The 22,370-nt window shown below is 46.9% G+C and overlaps 1 long non-coding RNA gene across 1 annotated transcript; it reads left to right on the top strand.

The window, feature by feature from the left end:
• The first annotated feature begins 1,691 nt into the window (after nt 1-1,691).
• LOC123582694 lies at nt 1,692-4,458 on the top strand. The gene is made up of 3 exons (XR_006704519.1): nt 1,692-1,842; nt 3,243-3,300; nt 4,260-4,458. It is a non-coding gene; the product is annotated as an uncharacterized LOC123582694 (long non-coding RNA).
• The last annotated feature ends 17,912 nt before the right edge of the window (nt 4,459-22,370 follow it).

Below are 22,370 nucleotides of genomic sequence, written 5' to 3'. Positions count from 1 at the left end.
GCTAATTGGCTTATTAACATTCCAGGTTTAGCACAGCACAGCTGCACGGGCCTGGGTGCTCCCTGCCTGTGTGGGTTCACTTGTCCAGCTCTGCACAGGTATCCCTGATGGGGAGAGGGTGTGGCCACAGTACATGTTCAAAGGCAAACCAGAGCGAACCGGTAAAATAAGCTTCTGGGCCTCCTTTCTTCAGTTAATGACTCTCCCTTCCTCCTCCTCTCTACCCACACTCCCTGGGTGTCCCTGGTGTCCTCAGGCCTCTTCTGAGAGAGAACACCTGAGTCAAAGGACAATGTCCAGGGGTGCCTGGGTGGCTCAATTGGTTAAATGTCCAACTCTTGATTCTGGCTCAGGTCATGATCTCGCGGTTTGTGAGATCAAGCCCTGTGTTGGGCTCAGTGCTGACAGTGCAGAGCCTGCTTGGGAGTCTCTTTCTCCCTCTCTCTCCATCCCTTCCTCTGCTTGTGCACATGCCCTCTCTCTCAAAATAAATAAATAAGGGGCGCCTGGGTGGCGCAGTCGGTTGGGCGTCCGACTTCAGCCAGGTCACGATCTCGCGGTCCGTGAGTTCGAGCCCCGCGTCGGGCTCTGGGCTGATGGCTCAGAGCCTGGAGCCTGTTTCTGATTCTGTGTCTCCCTCTCTCTCTGCCCCTCCCCCGTTCATGCTCTGTCTCTCTCTGTCCCAAAAATAAATAAACGTTGGAAAAAAAAAAAAAATAAATAAATAAATAAATAAATAAATAAATAAACACACACACACACACACACACACACACACACACACACACACACACACAAAGAATGTGTTCACCTTACCCCAGGGGTAAGTCTGGAATGAGTCTGGTAACGCATTCCCTCAGGTCCTGCTCAGCCCTCCATTGGTCTATGTCACTCTTTCCTCTGTGCCCTCAGAGCCTTAATTACAGTGCTAACCTCACAGAGCATTCTTCGTCTCTCCCATGATTTGAAAAAACTAGCCCTTAACCAGGGCCTCAAACTTTTTCATATTGCCCCATTCGAATCACTGATAAAGTCACCCTCTCCAGGCACATTTAGCCTACCTGCTATGAGGCATGCCTGAGTTTCAGCTTATATGCTCCTCTCCTCGCTGGCACCTTTATGCAGTGCACAACTTGTATAACTGTACAGAGAAGCCCCTGCCATCAGCTGCTGTTTTATTCACCTCTGCGTTGCCCATTGCCTACCATTCTGCCTGATATCAATGAATGTTTGTTGATTGAATGCACATGTACACGCATAAAAGGATGGATGAATCACATCTTCACTGTAACTCTAGTGACTCACCGGCTAATAGGCAGCTGCCTATACCGCTTAGATATAGCATAAGCCAAGACCACTGCGATCGCACACACACACACAAGGATATGGGGTATCATTAAGGAAAGATTTGCGTTATTTATAGGTAAACCCACATTTTATGCAAAGGGGCTTAGAATCTACTAACCATTGCAGTTACAACCAGACATCAGCAATAGGCTAAGCCCTTTGAAGGAGACTAATGAGTGTAAGATATGCCCCTGCCTTCACTGGTGGTTAATGTAGCTGAGGAAGAAAAGAACCACACAGGAAATGTAGCTGTCAATCAATACAGGACATTAATCAACGAATCGCACAAACTAATGGAAGATTGCACCTGTGACAGCCGGAACTTGCAGGACGGTTACATACGTGAGTAATTACGGGCACAGACCCAGCCAGAGTTTAGGGCAGGCTTTCCTGAGGAAGTAACATGTGAACACCCTCAAGGGTTCACCAGGTGAAACTGGCAGGGAAAGGGGTGTGACTCATGCCAATGTTCTCTCCTGGAGGGCATCATGGCAGGTATGGAGTAATAAGAAGGGCTGGGGTGTCTGGGAGGAGTGTGGCATGTGAGGAGGCTGGAGAAGGAGGAGGCAGGCCATGAAGATCCCTGTGGGCATTTAGGGAGGTGGCTGCTCTCTGTCCTAAGAGCGACAGGAAGCTAATGGAGAGTTGGAAGCAGGAGGGTGCCAAGCTCAGATTTGTGTTTTGAAACTCTCACTTTTGCTGTGTGTGCTGTTAAGAGTAAGGCAACAGGCACAAATGAAATAGTTTATGCTAAGCCAGTTAGGACTGAACCCCCGTTTCAGCTGTCCCGGGAATCACCTGGTCAGCATAGTTAGGTAATGTGCCTGATAGGCCCCTGCCATCGCCTAAAGGAAAGGAACTTCACAGATACCAACCAGCTCTTTCCTTCCTGCTCCCTTCTGCCCACAAAAGACTTTGACTTTGCTCACTTTCTCTCTGCTGGTTGGAGGCTGCTCAATTAGAATCGATTTTTGCTCAAATAAACGCTTAAAAAGTTTTAATATGCCTCAGTTTATCTTTTAACAGTTCTGGGGGCAGGAGGAGACCCCGAGAGCCCCCCAGAAGCAAAGAGCAACCAGATGTAGGTACCTGCTCAGCCCCTCGAGCTCTCTGCTGTGTCGCTGCCTCTGGAGGTGGCCGGGAAGTCCCTCGGCGTCCTGGCCCTGCAGGTCTGGCGTCGTGAGCTTTCAGACTTCATTTGAGCAGTTCTCTCTCCAGACTGGGTCCAGAAACGCACCAGAAGCAAACCGGGCCACACTTAGAAACCGGGCTGGGTCCGGGAACGGACTGGGTCTGACCTGGAAACTGGACTGGATCCAAATTAGAAACCGGCCTGGGTCTGGGATCAGGCTGGATCGGACCTAGAAGCCAGAATGGGTTTGGGGTCAGACTGGGTCCAACTTAAACACAATTTTCTTTTAAGGCTGAACAAGGAGGCAAACCTTTACGAAGGATAATCTGGAACTAGTCGCCACTCTGGAGAACTTTCAACCTAAATGAGCTTATTCACTTAAGCTCTAGGTGGCCTAGAGAAAAAGGGGTCTCAGCCAAGCACTCACCATAACAGGAGGAGGGGAAATTATTTTTCCTCCTCTACAGTTTCTGGCGATCAGGATGAGACCCGCAGGGGCCCCACACTCACTGCAGAGCCTGCAGATGGGATCCTGGGAAAACCCGCAGAGCCTGCAGAGGGTGAGAATTCTTACCGGAAGTCAGCTCTCCCAGATCTCTAGCTGCAGTGCCTGCTTGACACGGGAAGGTAAATTTTCACAGGATCCTTCCCTTTCCAAATTCAGATTGGCGGGCAAAAAACATCTATAAGGATTCTGTCTTTGAATTGTGACACGTGAATTTGCTTTGGGGCACCTACTGATGGTTGATCTTATTCTTTTCAGGGACAGCTATTGCCTTCTTGTCGGTCTCCTTTTGTGTCCTGAGAACTTGGCTTGGCAGGTGAGGAGGCCCGAAGATAGGGCAGACAGAAATGTGGGTTGTAGTCCATGTGAAGCCGGGTGCTATCAACAGTTGGCAGCTCTCAGGGAGACTGCCTAAGTCTTTCTTCTGCTTATCTTTGGGAGTGGCTCTGGATCCTGGGAGTGTAGTATCTTTGGTACTCTTTTTGGGTGCCCCACAGCATCTGCTCTGCAGGGAAAAATCCAAGTTCCTTAGTTTGGAGTGTAAGGCTCAGCATCATCTGATTCGACTCCATTTCTCCAATTGCTCCCCTGCCTTTCTTCCCCCATATTATACACAGCTGCTCCCCATAATGAGTGTGTGAATATACCTGACCTCACCATGGCTACAGGCCTCTACACATGCTGTTCACATTCTGGAATGTTCTTCCTGTTTTCCCACCTGACCAGCTTCTACTCATGCCTCAAGAAGCCACCTGAAACATCACATTCTCATGCGAAAAATAAACTTGAAAGTCGACTAAGTTTCATATCGCTGGAATTTTATCAACTCGACTGCCATTGTGATGATACTTGTCATCTCTGATGGGCAGTAAAATATGTCCCAGAATACGAACTGACACAGTAAACTGCTACAGGACATTCTCTTCCCCACAAGTTTCTGTGAACTGGCATCTCTCTACCCTGACAGTGCAATTACAATTGAGAGCGATGCTATAAGATACAAAACTATTTCATGGATCAATTAAAAATAAAGTTAGGCTGTGAGGGAAAAAAAAAGAGATGCTTTCTAGCCAGATTGTTAGTTGCAACTTATTATTACCTGGCCACAGTGCCGCCTAGCTAAGGACTACATTTCCCAGCCGTCCTTGCAGCTAAATGCAACCACATGACTAGGCCCATGCCCTAGAATGTAAACAAATGGGTAGGTGCACCGGCTGTGTTTCTTGCTTGAAAGGAAATTGCTCGCTCTCCCCCTTTTCTCTTCCTCTTTCCCAGGCTGAAGCGTGGATGTGGTTGTGACCCAGCTTTGACCATGCAACCAAGGACAACATCCTATGGATGATGATGTAACAAGTTGGGAAGAAGCCAGGTCTCCAGCCACCCTGATAGAACTGAGTGGCCCCTGCAGTCCGGACTACTCACCTCTGACAATGGTCTCTTGTGTGAAAAATAAAGTGAATCTTCTTTAAGCTGCTGTGCGCGCCTGTGTAGATGTCTCTTTGCTTTAGCATAGCAGCTTAGCCTGTACCTAGGCGGACTAGGCAACGGGCTTCTCCAGAGCAGAGATGAAAGCTCATCTTTTCATCTCCACACCCAGCATTGCACTTTATTAAAAAAAATATTCAGGATACCTCTCTGATTAAGTGGGTGCTTGAATTAGTAAGAACTAAGGCCATAAAAAGTGAGTTGGATCAAATCAGAAAGGTCGGGGATGTCCTAGCTAGGAGCTGGGATTTTACACCTGCCGCGTTTTTGTTCTGTGGAAAGTTGGAAGGCAGGGAAAAAGAACTTTGCATATCCAGGCTTCTCTGATTGTTGTTAGCTGGCTGCACCTGCTGGCAAATTGCAACACTGTTGCTGAACTTGGCCTGTAGCTCCTCAGACAAGTGAAAAGAAGGAGGAAGCAGCAGTTAAATACTGCAAGTTACAAACAGGAGATGCTCACCACATGGGATAAATGACAACAGTTTGGAATTCCTCTGGGCCCAGCACGGGGATGGGTGCTACAGAGCGGATCCGGCAAACTTTAGACGTGGTTCCGGCGTGGGAGTTGTAGGTTTTGTGTTTTTTTTGCAGCCATGTTTCTGTCCTTTGATCTTGATAAACTGTAAAATGCCTCTCCCACCCTTTCCCTCTTCCTGTGATTCTTTCTTGTCCATTTGCACCACTTACAGTTTTCTCCTTTCTACCAAAGGAGTTAGTCACCATGGCAATGTTAAGTTATTGGAATCAACTTGTGACTTTGAGTTAAAAAAAAAAAAAAAGGCCGCGTTTGGCAGGGAGGGGCGGTAAACCACAACCATACAAACCAATCCAAACCAAACCAAATCCAAAACCCCAACCTATCATGAAAAATCAGCAGTATTCCCAAATGAGATGGTGTAGCAGGACTCTGGCTGGGTACACTGGGGAGATTTTTCTCAGTTCTCAAAAATTTTTCTGATGTTTATTTATTTTTGAGAGAGAATGCACACGTGAGTGGGGGAGGGGCAGAGAAGGGGGGGGGGACACAGAATTCGAAGCAGGCTGCAGGTTCTGAGCTGTCAGCACAGAGCCGGATGCAGGGCTCAAACCCATGAACGGTGAGATCATGACCTGAGCTGAAGTCGGATGCTTAACCAACAGAGCCACCCAGGCGCCCTCCCCCCCCCCCCCCCCCGCCACCCTGCCCAGTCCTCAGTTTTAAGAGAAGACATTCTATTCCTAAAACCCAGTCTGCTCACACCTAAGGGCCCTGTGTGCCCCCTGCAAGGATTGTTTGCCCTTTAGCTTGGGCTTCCAGGAGACAGAAAATTCTGGTCCCCTTCTTGTGTCTGTATAGGACTGTGCTTTTCTCTGTGCCTATACTATACCTGAGCTACTAATCTTTCTTTATGCTTTTGTAAGCAACCTCCAGTCTCTAATACAGCTTATGACTAAACATTAGAATGAATGACCCAGGGAAAAACCATACAAAGGGGTGCTCCAAATGAGTGCTGGCCCTTAGTGAAGGGTCTGTACACAGGGTCTGTCACCCTTTCCTTAGATCTCTTGCCTGGGTCTGGAAATGACAAAAGGACTATTTTTTGAGTTCGCTGTCAAAGTATCTGGTGACCTCTCCTGGTAGCTAGCCACACCCCCACCCTACAGGGCACCAGCACCCCTACTGCAGACATCACACCAGCAGGAAGCCCGACTGTGTGAATGTCTAAAATAAAGGCACCCGGCACCCTGGAATCCACTGCATGGCTTGTGCAGAACTTTTTTGGGGGTTGGGAGACGTCTGCAGTGAATTAAGTTATGAATAGCAGGCGGATGCAGCAGGAAGGGGCCATAGTTTTCTGCCAAAATGTTGACGTGTGGGGGCGCCTGGGTGGCTCAGTCGGTTAAGCGTCCGACTTCGGCTCAGGTCACGATCTCATGGTCCATGAGTTCAAGCCCCGCGTGGGGCTCTGTGCGGACAGCTCAGAGCCTGGAGCCTGCTTCGGATTCCGTGTCTCCCTCCCTCTCTCTGCTCCTCCCCCGTTCATGCTCTGTCTCTCTCTGTCTCAAAAATAAATAAACATTAAAAACAAAACAAAATGTTGACATGTGTTCTGATCGCCTCACACCTCTGTGCACTGAAAGGTAATTTTCTGATTCCCTGCTTCCAACCGCTAGACAGGGAAGCAGACGGAGCTGCTGTCACTTGTTTGTGAGGCCAGGCTTTCCGATGTGGGCTTAAGGCTAGAATGAAGTCTCCCAAGGAAACATCCGGCTTCTTTTGCAGACTCCCGGGCTGTTCCTCGGCGGGCAGGCGGGCAGGGCTCACAGACTCATGCAGAAGGGAAGCTGCTCTAGCAGATCGGCCGGGCCTCCAGTGTGCCGCTGGCTCTGTGAATTCCACTCGTGGCCTTGTCCCTCACCTCCCTCTCAGCTGCAGCCAGAGGCCCAGCACTGCATGTTGGCAACGCCCTGATGCAGGGGACTGCAGCAGAACCCTACCTAAATATTTAGAACTGACCAATGAGAATGATCAATTACTGCCTGAGGCAAGGTGTGTTATCTCTGCCCTGAGGCCAAGTGAGCAGTGAGGTTGGGAGGGACAGCTGGGGCTCTGGGGTTGAGTACAAGCCCCCATTACTTTGCCAAGGGCGCAGAGCAATGCTGCCGAGCTGGGGGGCTGTGGCTGTGCCTGGATGGGGCTCGGTAGCTCCCGCCTCACCCTGATGGAGACTCAGAGGGTTGGGCTGGTGGTGGGGAGAATCAGACCCAAGTGTGAGGCTGCTGGTGTAGTGTATGCGCATGTACATGTGCGTGTTAGAAAGATGTGTTTACTCCTAGCCCCAGGAAACTTTCCTGTGCCTTGTTGTTGGGGGAGGGGACTGAGAGGAGGGAAGTTTATTTAAGCAGTGAGACTCAAACACGAAAAAATGAGGAGGGAGGATTATTTCCCAGCATCTATGTTACCTCGAGGAATGTCCATCACAGAAGTTGATCCCTGGGGAGGGGTGCATGTGAGCATGTGGGGTGCACTGAGGAGGGCTTGACCACCCAAGGGAGGGAAAGAGAGTTCCTATAAATAGGGCTGAAGTAAACTGCCCAGGAAAGCTGAGTACTACCCAAGACAGGGCTTAGGACACACTGGATGGCCATGGAGAAGTGAGGGGGAAAGAAAGAAGATGAAGTGTCAAGGTCAAGACAGCTGACCCTCTATTCCCAGATCTCACCACATGTCCTAAGACTTGGGCCTGCTCTCCTCTAAGCAGAATGAAAGAGATTGAATATGGACTGTATGTTGGATAATATTACTGTATCAATGTCCAATGTCTTGGCCATGACAATGGTTTTATGATAATGTAGAATGTCTTTGTTCTAAGGAGCACATGCTGAAGTATTTAGGGATGAAGTTTTCTGATACCTGCAATTTTCAAGGGGTTCAGTAAAAAAGAAAGGACAAGAAATAGAAAGTATTAAAGCAAATATGGCAAGACATTAACAATTGGTGGATCTAGGTCAAGGATATATAGGGGTTCATTGTATTAACTTTCAGTTCTTCTGTAGGTTTGAAATTTTAAAAAATGATGCTAGGGGAAATGAATCACTGGTGCATGACAACATGAATGATTCAACATACTGATTAAAGACAAAACTAGACTCAAAAGAATACATACTATGTGATTCTATTTATTTGAAATTCTAGAACATGTAAAACTACAGTGGAAAGGTATCACAACAGTAGTTGCTTGAGTGTGTGTGTGTGTGTGTGTGTGTGTGTGTGTGTGGTGGGTGGGATGACTGGGAAGGATCATGAAGGACTTTTCTATATTTCTGTAGGGGTTTGGGTTATGCAGGAATGAGGCATTATACAAAACTGGGACATTGTACACCTAAGATTTGTGCATTTAACGATATATAAAATTCATATGAAAAAGGAAAAAGTGGTTAAAAAAGAGTTGGGGGAAAATGAGTAAGGGTAGAGTGAGGTTTGTCTTGGAATTCTGACCTTTTGGGGATAATCCTTAGCATCTTTCCCAGGTTCCCAATGTGGCTGGACATATTCTGAATGCTTCACTTTGAGGGTTCAGAAAGAATATACCGTTGCTCAGGTTTTGGAAGTTACCAGCACTCGGGCTCTCAGTCAGCCATGGATCCAATGATGTGGCTAGACTGGTGGCTTAGCTCTGGGTACAGTGTGGCAGCCAGTCTCCAAGATGGCACCCAACGATCCTCACCTTCTGGTTTTGTAGTTCTCTTTCCCACTGAGTAGGGCCAACAGTACAATCAATAGGACATGGTGGATACAATGTGTGACTTCTGAGACTGTGTGTAAAAGACACTGCAGCATCTGCCTTGCTCTCTCTTGGATCACTTTCTCTGGGCACAACCAGCCCTATGGTGACCGGCAAGGAACTGAGGCTCCTGCCAACCACTAGGACCAGTTCACCTGCTGTATGAGTGAGCTTTTCGGGAAGCGGATCTCCAGTCCCAGTCAATTGTTCGCATGATTGCAGCCCTGGTGGTCATCTTCACTGCAACCTCATGAGAGATCCTAAGCCAGAATTATGTTAATTCACTCCTGAATTCCTTACCCACAGAAACTCTGAGGTAATAAATGTTTACCATTGTGTGAAGCCACTAAGTTTTGAGGTTACGCACCAATAGATAACCTACACAGAAAGTGACACTGGGATCGTCAGAGGACACAAAGGTGCCTCTAGGCAGGGGTGGCCTGCCTTCCTGTGGCGAACCACGGGAGCTTCCCCTTGTGCCCACAAACCTCACCTTCCCTCCTGTTTTCATTCACAGCAGCCCAGAGAGAGAAGCATTTTCTCTTGCCATTCTGACCCCACAGTTGTACTAACAGTCACTAAACTTCTTCAAGGCTCTGCTCTCTAACACCGTCTCCACCCCCACCCCCACAAGAGTAATTCATCACCACACACTCGCCTCAGGACCTCATAGTACCTCATAGCACCACCAAGATTACCTTTTGGACCTCAAAGGTCCCCGGTTCTCACCATGAAAAGTTATTGCCAGGGCGCCTGAGTGTCTCAGTCGGTTGGGCGTCCAACTTCGGTTCACGTCATGATCTCGTGGTTTGCAGTTTCGAGCCCTGAGTCGGGCTCTGTTCTGACAGCTTGGAGCCTGGAGCTTCAGATTCTGTATGTCCCTCTCTCTCTCTGCTCCTCCCCCACTTGTGCTCTCCCTCCCTCTCCCTCTTTCAAAAGTAAATAAACATTAAAAAAAAGAGAGAGAGAAAAATTATTGCCAACGTCCCACCTGCGTTTTCCTCACCAACCTCGAGCCTCTCATCTGAGGAGAATCTGCGACCACAATCAATTTTTGTAGCAGATGCAGCACCCTCTTTTAAAGGAAATTTTATTAAAATATTTTCTTCATAAAATGTATATAAGGTCATTTTAGAAAAATTATAAAATACATATAGCAATCACTGTTAAGAGGGGTGTGTGTGTGTGTGTGTGTGTGTGTTCTCAAAGCACATTCACAATAAATAATTTAAAAGAAATGAAGTGCTGGGGCGCCTGGGTGGCTCATTCGGTTAAGCATCTGACTCTTGATCTCGGCTCCGGTCATGACCTCATGTGAGTTCGAGCCCTGCATCAGGCTCTGCGCCGATGGCGTGATGGTGCAGAGCTTCCTTGGGATTTTGTGTCTCCTCTCTGCCCCTCCCCTTCTTGTGCACGTGCACTCTCTCTCAAAATAAATAAATAAACTCGAAAAAAAAACAAAAGAAATGAGGTGCTAAAGTAATTTATTTTGTCACAGCCAAATTAAATTAACACATGTCAACCTGGAGGCTTTGTGTATTAAAGGCAAACTCTGGCAAACAACAACTTAAACCTTCTGGAAATAATACGGACACAGATCAAAGGGGGAGAAAGTGATCTTTGTGGTCTGCGTTCTGTCCGACGTGTCTGTCTGATTGGACTTTTGCCAACTGCCATTACATGTGATGTTGGTGGATACCACTGGACACCTCCTTGCCCTCTCACAGTGAGAACGATCGCCCCTTTCCTCTCACAAGTGCCAGACTCTGCTTAGACCCAGGTTCCTCTGAGGCCACGGCCCCCTGTACGTAGTGTACAAGGCCGGCCATAACAAAATGCTACAAACTGGGCGACTTAAAACAACAGACATGTGTTCTCTTGCAGCTCTGGAGACGGGGAGTCCCAAATCAAGGCGTTGGCAGGATGGGTTCCTTCTTAGGGCCTCGGCGGGAGAGTCTGCTCCATGCCTGTCTCTGAGCTGCTGGTGGTTGCCAGCAATCCTGAATGTTCCTTGGCTTGTAGATGCGTTCCTCCAATTCCTGTGTGCATCTTCTCATGGTGTTCTCCATCTGTGTCTCTGTGTCTTCTCATGGCCTTCTTAGAAGGACACCCGTCATTGGATTTGGGGTCCACCCTAATCTAGTGTGGCCTCATTTTCCTGTATTATATCTGCAAAGACCTGTTTTGAAATAAGGTCTCATTCTAAGGTTCTGGGTGGATATGAATTTGCGGGGGGACATCATTCAATCCCATGCATGAAACATCACACATTTTAGCCATCAGCAATGACAGTTATCCCCAGTGTATTATAAATCCCTCCATCATGAGAAATAAAGGCAAAGGAAGAGATCAAGAAAAGAAAGGCTTTAAATTTTCTAAAATGTTTATTTTTGAGAGAGAGAGAGAGAGAGAGAGAGAGAGAAAACGCACGAGCAGGGGAGGGGCAGAGAGAGGGAGACACAGAATCTAAAGCAGACTCCAGGCTCTGGGCTGTCAGCACAGAGGCTGATGTGGGGCTCGAACTCACAAACCGTGAGATCATGACCTGAGCTGAAGTCGGACGCTTAACTGAGCCACCCAGGTGCCCCAAGAAAAGAAAGGCTTTAAATTCGATCTCTGTTGAAACATTAAGCAAGTTTTATGGAGGTCCCAGGAGAGCGTGGATGAAGCCATTGCTTGCTGTCTTCCTTGTTGCTTGGAGAAAGCAAAGGAGCCGTTTTCTGCAGGAGAAGACATTCTAAGACATGGGTAATGAAAGCGAATCTTCAGGAAACATAAGGGCTAGATCACAGCTAATTTAGGCAAGAAGACAGTGCCTTGAATATCACAAAACCTATAAAATTGTCTTTAAGAAGAGTCCTTCAGGACACGGGGAAAGGCTCATGCTGTAAAGCTGACGAAGAAAGCCAGCATTCAAAACCGCATTGGCAGCGTGGGCTCAACTATGCCATAAAGAGGAAGCATTTCCGGAAAATAAGGCTGGTGCCAGACGTGAGGTGGAGAGATGGACGCAGAGGGCGATTGCCTTTTATTCCACACAATTCTGCATTTGTCTGAATTCTTTTCCCCAGTGATCATGTACTTCTTTAAAAAATAAACTTTAAATCTGAAAATAGGTTTAGATCTACATAAAAACTGCAAGGATAATACAGAACATTCCCATATATCCAGTATCTTGTTTCCCCTATTGTTAACATCTTACGTTCGTCACCAATAATGAACCGATACTGACACATGATTATTAACTAATGTCCGTTATTTAACGGGATTTCAAAAGTTGTTTTGTAACGTCCCTTTCCTGTTCCAAGATTATATTTAGCGATCACGTCTTCTTAGTCTCCTCTAGACTGTAACATTTTGTCAGACTTGTTTTTGATGATCTTGACAGTTTTGAGGAGTTCTGGTCAGATATTTTATAGTGTCCCTCAGTTTGGGTTTGTCTGATGTTTTTCTCATTAGACGGGGGTTTTAAATTTGGGGGAACAAGAAACACACAGAAGTGAAGTGCCATTCTTATCGCATCACATCAAGAGATATATTACTTTTTTAATAAAACACACAATAAAATATATTTTCAATAAGGATTATTCCAGGAAAAAAAAAAAAAACAGTGCTTAACTCTGAGTGTGGATTATGAGGGTTTTCTTAATATTTTTCTTTATAGTCTTCCAGGAAATGTACAAAATACATTTTATAATTAGAAAAAGAATTAACAAAAAATCTGCCTGTAGATAACCAGGAAGATCCGCAGTGGCTGTGGGGACAGGGGACGGAAGGAGGGGTCCAGGGCCCGTCTGGCGCGGGAACAGAGAGTGTCAGCGTGATGGGGAACACACCAGGGCCTGGCTGCATGCTGGGAGCAGTCAAGATTACTAATGGCAGGACAGAAAGTAACAGCAACAAAAGCAAAGCGAGGGCCAGGGCTAGGAAGACAGCACTAATGAGAACATTGAGATGCATTCCAGGCGAAAGGGTAACCCAAAAATGTAAGCAAGCCTGGAGCTGAGATTAGTTATAGCCAAATAAGTCATGCAGGATTCAGAGGGTGCAGGCAGCTGGGTGGAAACCCGGGCACCTCTGTGTCTCTGAATCCGGCAACGTAATGCTTTGTATAAATACTGACTTTTTAGGGAAGACAGAGAGGAGCCTCTCTCTTTTTCCACTGCAGGGATTAAGAAAAGTTTATTGATTTTTAAACAGGCTGTTTCTAATCAGGTCTTTTTTTAGATCTAATAAGGCTGTTATCATTATTTTTTTTTTAATTGGGCGCAGAGAAGGGAATTCAATGTCAATCTGGGTAAAGTATTTTTAATTGCTTTGGAAGACGTTACATGAAACTAAGATTGTAGCTCACACATGTAAGCCCCAGGGCACTGATCCCGTAGGGACATTCTACAATCCATACTTTGCCCCCGCTGTTGGTCCAGCATTAAAATGGCTGGGCTTAGAGCGCCTGGCTGGCTCCATTGGAGGAGCATGCGACTCTAGATCTCAGGGTTGTGAGTTCGAGCCCCAGGTTGGATGTAGAGATGGCTTAAAAATAAAATCTTTAAAAAATAATAATGAAGATAGATAAATAAAATGGCTGGGCAGACGGGTTGGCGTCCATATAATGGGATATATGGCCGTAACTTCCAAAGAAAGCAATCTCTCAGTCATGACTGGCAAACTGCTATTCATGTTTCCAGACCCAAATCAAGTGTTCTGTGAAGTCTTCTCAAATTCTCTCAGGCATAACAGTGACTTTGTCCTCTGTTTCCTTCTATGGAATGTTGTAGCAATTTTCACCATTGTGTTTATCATTGCACTAAATCATTAGTTTCTGCTTATGGTCCCCCAGTAGACGGTGCTGCACAGAGAGCAGAGACGTGACGTATTCTCATTTTGTATTCTTTTCTCTTTCAAAGCAACTCACTTACTAGAGTATAGCAGGCACTCAAATCCATTTTTCTTTTTTTTTTCCTGAGTAACAGACTGGCTCTATCTCTCTCTAGGTCTGGTTTGTCTCTATCCACCTTCATATGTAACTGATTCTTGAGTTACTAAATCTGCGGTGCTTGTTTATTGAGCACTTCCTATGGGCTTAAGTTCTGTCCCAGGATATACAAGGTTATAAAAGAACTATATGATGTACTCTTGCTGCTGTGTAGCCCTTACTCTTTAAAGAGATCCAATAGACAAAACATTGCACAATCAGAGAACACCAGGAGGATATGTAATTATGGAAAAGTAATCCTAAGTGGCCTAATGCGCACGGCCTCAAGGTAGCTCCTGGTATGGGGGTGAGGAAGAAAAGGAAAATGGAAGAAATGAGGGTGCATGCTTCAGACTTACAACACAGCTGCCTGGGTGGGGTGGAACTCCAAGGAGAGCAGACAGTGAGGAGACCAGCCTGGAACTTCCCATTCGATTTTGGAGCCTTTGGGGTGAGTGCACTCCTGACCCACCAAGAAGCCAAGTGCTGAAACCAGAAGCTGGGCACAAACCAAGTCAAACTGGAGTGAAGAATGGAGCCTCAGTGGCCAGGCTGGGGGTGGCCTCAGAAGCAGGATCTGGATAAACAAAGGGCATGGGCCCAGGGCCATGTGCCTCGGGGGATCTGGCAACACAGGTACCAGATCCCCTGAGAGCCATGGAATGTTATAGATTGATGTGTCCCTGCCTCACTGGCCTTTATTCCTGCTCCCTTCTCAGAGAAAGAGTTCTCCCCAAAATGCTTAAAGGCCCCATGGTTATTCCTGATGAGTAGGGGGCAGTAGGAGAGGAAAGGAGAAATATTTCTGAATGGAGGGGATTAAGGCAGCAGCATGCACTTGGAGAAGACTTGGATGAAAGCTACGATGTTGCTACCTGCTAGCACTGTGCCCTTAGGCAAGTTGCCTGATGTCCCTGAGCCCTAATCTCACTTGTAAGACTCGATGACCACCTGTATCTTGCAACTGTCATTAGGACATACAGCACATGAGGCACTTTGGGCTGCAAGAAATCCAGAGCCTGGGATTCACCTCAAGGATGTGGAGGGTGGTGGCCAAGTTTATTGTAAACATTTGTGTGGCAACAGGCAGATGGGATCTTAGGGTGGCCCTTCCCGGCCTCATGGCAACCCAAGGGCAGACACGGCTAGGACTCACTCAGAGAACCCAGAAGTGAGCCTGGGACCAAGAGCAGCCCTGCAGGCAGAGGCACCTCTCTGCCCACTCAAGAGAGGTTCAGTGCTTGCCTCTCTGCCGTTTTATTCGCTCAGTCCCTCTTGAACACCGACTGTGTGCCAGTGTGGGTGCTGGGGAGGCAGCCTTCCCACACATCGCTTGGCTCTGTCTCTGTGTGTCTTTTGGTTTCTGCCCCTGAATGGAGATATTTACACATTAGTCAGTATTCTTTATGTGTAAGTGACCGAAACCCAACTCAAAGTAGCTGAAAGAAAGGGAGCCTTTAGTGGCTCACAGTTTACACAAACCACAGAAAGGCAGGGAAGGGAGGGGAGGAGAGGGGAAGGAGAAGTAGGGGGAGAAGGAGCTGGCCTCAGGGTTAACTGATCAAGTTCACCAGAGAGAAGGCTGGGACTTAAAAAGAGCTGCAGGGGTGCCTGGGTGGCTCAGTTCATTAAGCATGAGAGAGAGAGAGAGAGAGAGAGAGAGAGTGTGGGCGAGCAGGGGAGGTGATGGTCAGAGAGAGAGGGAGAGAGAGAACCCCAACCAGGCTCTGCGCTGTCAGCATGGAGCCCGACACGGGGCTCTGACTCGCAAACCATGAGATCATGACCTGAGCCGAAACCAAGAGTCAGACACTTAACCGACTGAGCCACCCAGGTACCCAGGATTCCTTTTTTCTTTCTTTTTTTTTTTATGTCTCTTTTCTTTTCCAGTTTCATTGAGGTATGATTGACAAATACAAATTGCATATATTTAGGTCGTACAATGTGATTTTTTTAAAGGAGTATAACATGATGATTTAATATACTGTATGAATGCATTATGAGATGATTACCACAATCAAGTTAATGAACACATCCATCACTCCCATAGTTACCTTTTGTGTGTGGGGGGTGAGAACACTGAAGATTTACTTCCTTAGCAAATTTCAAGCATACGGTACAGTATTATTAACTATTATCACTGTGCTGTCCAGTAGATTCCCATCTTCTAACTGAAAGTTCGTAAACCGGACCATCATCTCCCTATTCCCCCACCCCCAGCCACTGGCAGCACCATTCTGTTCCTCTATTCTAGGTGTTTGACTTTTCCAGATTTCACATATAAGTGAGAGCATACGTATTCATCCTTCTGTGTCTGGCTTATCTCACTTAGCATAACGTCCTCCCGGTTCATTCCTACTGTTGCCAATGACAGGATTTCCTTCTTTTTACGGCTGAATAATATTCCATTGCATATATGCCACATTCTTTATCCACTTATCCTTTGAAGAGGTTTCCTTTTTCAACTCCCAGATCTGCCACTTATGAACTGCCTGCTAGCATTTATAATCTTGCTAGGGCTTCATCTGGAAAATGGGCATAACAATCACCTCCCTTTTTACCATATAAATGCCAGATGATATTATTATAAAAATATCTGCACGTTAACAGTATGTGCCTATCTGCATGTTAAGTGCCTCTGCACAAAGACTCGCATGGGAAGAAAAACATTGACCAACACCGACAATTGATAATTCAACCTACTGAATTCAGGATGTGTGGTTTCCATCCCGTGTTCTTAACTTTCTCCACCAACTGCTCATAGCTGGGACCACTGACTTCACTGACCTCTATCCCTCAATGCAGGTTCCTGAGCAGGGCTCAAGCAATAGGTAATTAAAGAGTTTAGGGGTGGTCACCTGGGTGGCTCAGTCGGTTAAGTATCTGACTTCAGCTCAGGTCATGATCTCACAGTTTGTGAGTTTCAGCCCCGTATCAGCCTCCATGATGCCAGTGTGGAGTCAGCTTGGGATTCTCTCTTTCTGCCCCTCCCCTACTTGTGCTTTCTCTCTCTCTCTCTCTCTCTCTCTGAAAATAAATAAATAAACTTAAGAAAAAAAGAGCTTTACGGGTGCCTGGGTGGCTCAGTCTGTTGACTGTCTGATTCTTGATCTCAGCTCAGGTCATGATCCCAAGGTTGTAGGATCAAGCCTCATGGAAAAAAAAAAATTAGCAGTCCCCCCACTTCCTGTGGGAAGCTGTGCTTGGTAGCCTATGGGATGGGGTGGGGAAAAGCCTCAGAAGCCCAGAGCTCCATCACCTCAGAACAAGACTTCTGAGTGGTTCTCGATCTCTCTTCTCAGGAGCCAGAATTCTAGACAGGGCATCTAACATCCAGACTCCGGATCACTGGATGCCTAGATTTCTGGGCTGCTTCCTCCTCTCCAGGTGGGAACCTGCTGCCACCTAGAACCTAAATGATGGTTGAGAGCTGACCCCCTGTTCGTTTCCCTCTCCTGTTTCACATGGTGGGCTGAGCCTAGACCCTCTCCTCCCCACCTGCCACTTTTCCAAAAAAAAAAGTCCTGCCTAGGTGTTGTCAGTCTTAGGTTTTAACGTGCTGCTTTACTAATTTGTTTTTGTCGGTACCTGTTTCTCCATTGTACCTTGCCAAACTGCCAGATCCATTAATATTTCAATAGTGTTCTACCCTAATGTAGAATCTCTGCTCTCATCTCAAATTTACTGAAGACCCACATAACGATAAAAACGATAAACTAGACCACATCCGTGGGGCGCCTGGCTGGCTCAGTTGGTGGAATATACAACTCTTGATTTCAGGGTTGTAAGTTCAAACCCCACGTTGGGTGTAGTGATTACTTAAAAATAAAATCTTAAAAAACAATAGGGGCGCCTGAGTGGCTCAGTTGGTTGAGCATCCGACTTCGGCTCAGGTCATAATCTTATGGTTCACAAGTTTGAACCTTGCACTGGGCTCTGTGCTGACAGCTCAGAGCCTGAAGCCTGCTTCAGATTCTGTGTCTCCCTCTTACTCTGCCCCTCCCCCACTTGTACTCAGTCTCTCTCAAGAATAAATAAACATTAAATTTTTTTTTTTTTAAATATAGACTACATCCCATGTGCCCAGCACTGAGGCAAGTGCTTGACACCCTTCCTGTGAGGCCCCTGCTGTATTCCTCTTGACAGGTGAGGACACAGAGACTCAAAAGGTTAACCCAGGATGGACAGCCAAAGTTGCATGCTTAAGTGACTGAGCCACCCAGGCGCCCCAGGAATACACGATTTTTTGTGTGTTTTAAGGGGATAAGACTTGGAGGATGGGTGATGCTGTTACTATCACTTGCCATGAAACATTGCAATCTCGTCCCTGCCCAGGGATTTAGGGGAGAATAAATTTTAGATTTGGTCACTGTAGAAGCCATTCTACTTTCTAGTCCTTCTGGCCTGCCTTGGAGCTATTGTTAGGTTCACTTCGGCAAACCTTTATTTTTGGCCCACCAGGGACCAGGTAGGATGCGAGGAAAGGGGGGTATGGGTGTGGGGTTAAAGTTGCAAAGGGCATGACCTCTGACCTTGAAGGATTTGTCACTGAGATAGGAGGACGGATTTGTCAGTGAAAGCTGGTCAAGTGTCTTCGTCTGAATACCACGCAGGTTCACTCACTCTTTGCAGTTCTCTCAGCCCAGTTACCGCTGTAGTTTGACTGACCTACATGCTTAGACACGTATGAGGGGTTAGGCTATGTTGTTAGGCGGTGAGGGTCCTAACTCTGGGAGGTTTTACAACACCATTTATTTTTTTTAAAGATTTTATTTTGGGGTGCCTGGGGGCTCAATCGGTTAAGCGTTCAACTTCAGCTCAGGTCATGATCTTGCAGTTTGTGAGTTCAAGCCACTTGTCGGGCTCTGTGCTGACACTTTGGAGCCTGGAGCCTGCTTTGGATTCTGGGTCTCCTTCTCTCTGCCCCTCCTCCACTCACTCTCTCTCAAAAATAAACATTAAAAAATTTTTTTTAAGATTGTATTTTTAAGTAATCTCTACACCCAACGTGGGGCTCGAACTCACATCCCCAAGATCAAGAGTCACACGCTCCACTGACTAAGTCAGCCAGGCGCCCCACAACACCACTTCTTTTTCCTTTTAATGGAAACACATTTCCTCCCCTCTCTCCCACCCACCCTTCTCCTGCTGGGCTCCAGGTTGTCCAGGTGAAGACACTGTGCCCACTCGATGGGGGATTCCTGTTACCTCAGGAACAGGCTTCCACTGGGAGAGTTTCCTTATAAGGGCTTATTCTTTGCTTCTAGAAGTCATTTCAATAAATATGTCAGAGTAGACTCTCATTTAAACATTATCTGTGGTGGGGAGAGGAGCAATTAAAATGTAATGAGGCTGTTAGGAAGTGGATCTGGGACTTTTCAGCTTTCTTATTCTGGTGAAATCAAAACCAACAGGCAGTTTTGAGCACCTGACCTCCCAATGCATCGCACGAGGAAGTGGGGCCTGTATGTGGATGTGTAAGATAACAGCCCAGTCCTGTCCTCCCGGAGGTGGGTCCACAGGCCCAGGGGAGCACAGGGGAGAACGGCTGAGTGTGTCCAAGGGAGTCGGGGGGTGCTTGTGTCTGAACTGGGTTTTGTTGTTGTTGTTGTTGTTGTTGATGTTTAGAGAGACAGAGAGACTGAGTGTGAGCAGGGGCAGGCCAGGCAGAGGGAGACAAAGAATCCGAAGCAGGCTCCAGGCTCTGAGCTGTCAGCACAGAACCTGACACAGGACTCGAACCCACGAACCTCGTGATCATGACCTGAACCGAAGTTGGATGCTTAACCGAGACACCCAAGTGCTCCCAGCTGGGTTTTTGATTAAGCGGATGTTTGACTGGCAAAGGCAAGGACACTCAGAGCTGAAGAGACAGCTAAGGAGACAGTGTGGCCAGTAGTGGCATGGGGCACGGGAGGAGGTGGCTCTGGCACCAGAAGTTAGGGGTGTCTCAAGGACGGGGTCCTTGGGGAGCAATCGGGAGAGGCAGCTGATAAGGTGGCCTGAGGGCACCAGGCACCAGAACTGGGCTGTGCTTACAAGCACCCAGAAGCCACCAAATGTGCGCACGCCTGATGCCGTTCATGTCTTAGGAAGTCGACTCAATGAACGAGAGAGGAAACGGTGACAATCAATCTGGAGATGGTTAGAAGATAAAGATGATGAAGGCCGCTTTAGGCAGAGGGATGGAGAGAGAGGGAGATGTCAAGAGAGATTTCAGAGGTAGAGCCGAGCTGAGCTGAGCTTTCCGAGGTAGAGCTGATGGTACAGGAAGGAGTCAGGTCTGATAGAAGGCTTGCTGGTTTGGGAAAATAGGTGCTTACCACGCACTATGCTAGGATACATGAGGAGAGCTAACGCTTTTATATAAACTGCCTTCTGGTATCATCTCACGCGAATCTAAGAATGGAATCGCCTAACGACGCGGCAGAAGGCAAAATGAAGAGCTGAGGGAGGACGTACGAACAGAGGTTTGTTCTTTGTGCCCAGATAGAATCTGCCAGTTTGTGTAAGGTCTGCAATTGCGCCATTGGTGCCAACCACTATCTGCTGTGTAAAGTGGGACTCACTCCGGACTCCCATGTGAAACATTTCTGGGAGACCCCATCAGATGAAAGCACATGACAAATGCAATGCTAGAAGGTCATGGAAGGGGGGCTGTCTAGAAAGTATCTGGGGCCTGGATAGGGGGAGCTAGATGCACTGGGAATCCAGGCTGCACGGAATTAGCATACTGGAGGCAGTTGAAGCTGGGGGCGCAGGTGAAATCACCCAAGGAGGGCCCAGGACAGACACTCAAGGAGCACTGGCATTCAAGGGGCAGCTGAGGTCGGTGGCAGTGGAAACTGAGGCATGAAGAGAACAAGGAGAGGGCAGAGGCTGGGAATCTGCCATGTGACGGACCAGGCTGGTTAAGGGCAAGTGGAACGTGTGAGGGGGGGAAGCAGGCACAGTGGGAACAAGGGGAATCAGCAAAAATGGTGTGTGGGCCTCTATTGCAAGTCAGGCGCTTACATCTGGACCGTTGTGCCGCTGTGTACTAACTTCTCTCAGTCCAGACCCAGCTTAGTTTGCTCTTGGCCCATGGCTTATGGCTCTCAGGGAGTCTGCCGCCTTGACCTTTTAGAGCTCAGGCCCCTGGGATCAGAGGTCAAGAAAGAAGGGGCTCATAACTTCCCTTCACTCATCTCTGTGATAAGAGCTTTTGAACCACTGGGCCAATGCACTCTCTCGTTTTGCACTGAGAAAAACAATCAGTGTAGATACTATGCAAAGATATTTCTGAGTGTGGCTTTGATCTCGCGGTAGCAGCATTCCAGGAGAAAAATAAGAAAAAAGCTTCTTAAGAATCTGCTGCTTGTTAGCTGAGAGATTGGGTGTTGTGCTGATTGATGAAGGTCCCAACGCTCAGCAGTTCAGGGGAGAAAGCAGGCCTTCGCTATTGGAAGAACTGCACGCGTGCTCTCGTCCTGGAGGGACAGCCCCTATCTTCGTGGTTAAGCACTTCCAGTGGCTACCATGTGTCAGCTGGAAATTTTCCTTAACTAAAGGAATTAATCAACAATATGTCACAGCGTCACGAAGGGTTTTCTGCACCTGTGTGCCATCATGAGCGAATCACATCTGTTAGAATTCTATGTGCAAACAGATTTTTAAAATAATTTTTTAAAGTTTATTTATTTACTTGAGAGAGAGAGAGAGAGAGACAGAGAGAGACAGAGAGAGAGAGAGAGAGAAACAGAGAACATGAGCAGGGGAGGGAAAGAGAGAATCCCAAGCAGGCTCCACACTGTCAGTGCAGAGCCCAAAGTGGGACGTGAACTCATGAACTCTGAGGTCATGACCTAAGCCAAAACCAAGAGTCAGATGCTTAACTGACTGAGCCACCCAGGTGCCCCACCTCTGAAGAGGAATGTGATGGAACAGAGTTGAAGAACATAATGATGATGTAAATGTTCTACAAGTCAAACCGTTCTCGTAATCACACTGCAACAGTACATACATTAGTATTAATATATACATATGTTATTATGCTGATTTCTTTGGTTAAATAAAAATTCCAACGGACAGGAGGTAGATTTTAGAAGGTTTTAACCACGAACGAAGCAAGACAGGGTAGTACCTGGCCGGAGATAAATCCAAGATTACATTCGTTTCGGTGGATTGGGACCAAATGCAGATTTTTCAAGGAAAAGTAAAGTGGCATTTAACCTATAATTTCTCTTTTCTGAAAATTAGTGTTTTTTATTTGATGACTGATAGAAATTGATCATGTCCACATTTCTTCCTTGCCTCTCGTCTTAATTCAGAAAATAGAATGTATTCTGTCTGCTGTCACTCTCCTCACCCCACATCTTCTCATTCTCATTAAGGCAGAGTTGCTAAATAGTTGATATAGTTTCTGATGAGAATTGGATGATCATAGAGATTAAGGAACATGCCACATGCGTGATCAAAGGAGGAGATTGTGTATAGGTGAAATCTGTGAAGTCTCATTTTGACAATTTTATTTTGACAAGTTATTCCCCTTAAAAATTTTTTTTTTTTTCCTGGCCTGAACTTGAACCATTAGGGTCATTACTGTTCTGGATGTTTTTTGTTCTCATCTATTTATTTACTAGCACCTAAGGTCTGCAGCTGTCCTCTGGTGCCGACCACTGC

This window comes from Leopardus geoffroyi, chromosome B1 (assembly GCF_018350155.1).
Source record: "Leopardus geoffroyi isolate Oge1 chromosome B1, O.geoffroyi_Oge1_pat1.0, whole genome shotgun sequence".
Classification (NCBI taxonomy): domain Eukaryota; kingdom Metazoa; phylum Chordata; class Mammalia; order Carnivora; family Felidae; genus Leopardus; species Leopardus geoffroyi.
The sequence above is the reverse complement of the archived record's forward strand: the minus strand, read 5'-3'. Positions and strand labels throughout refer to the sequence as shown.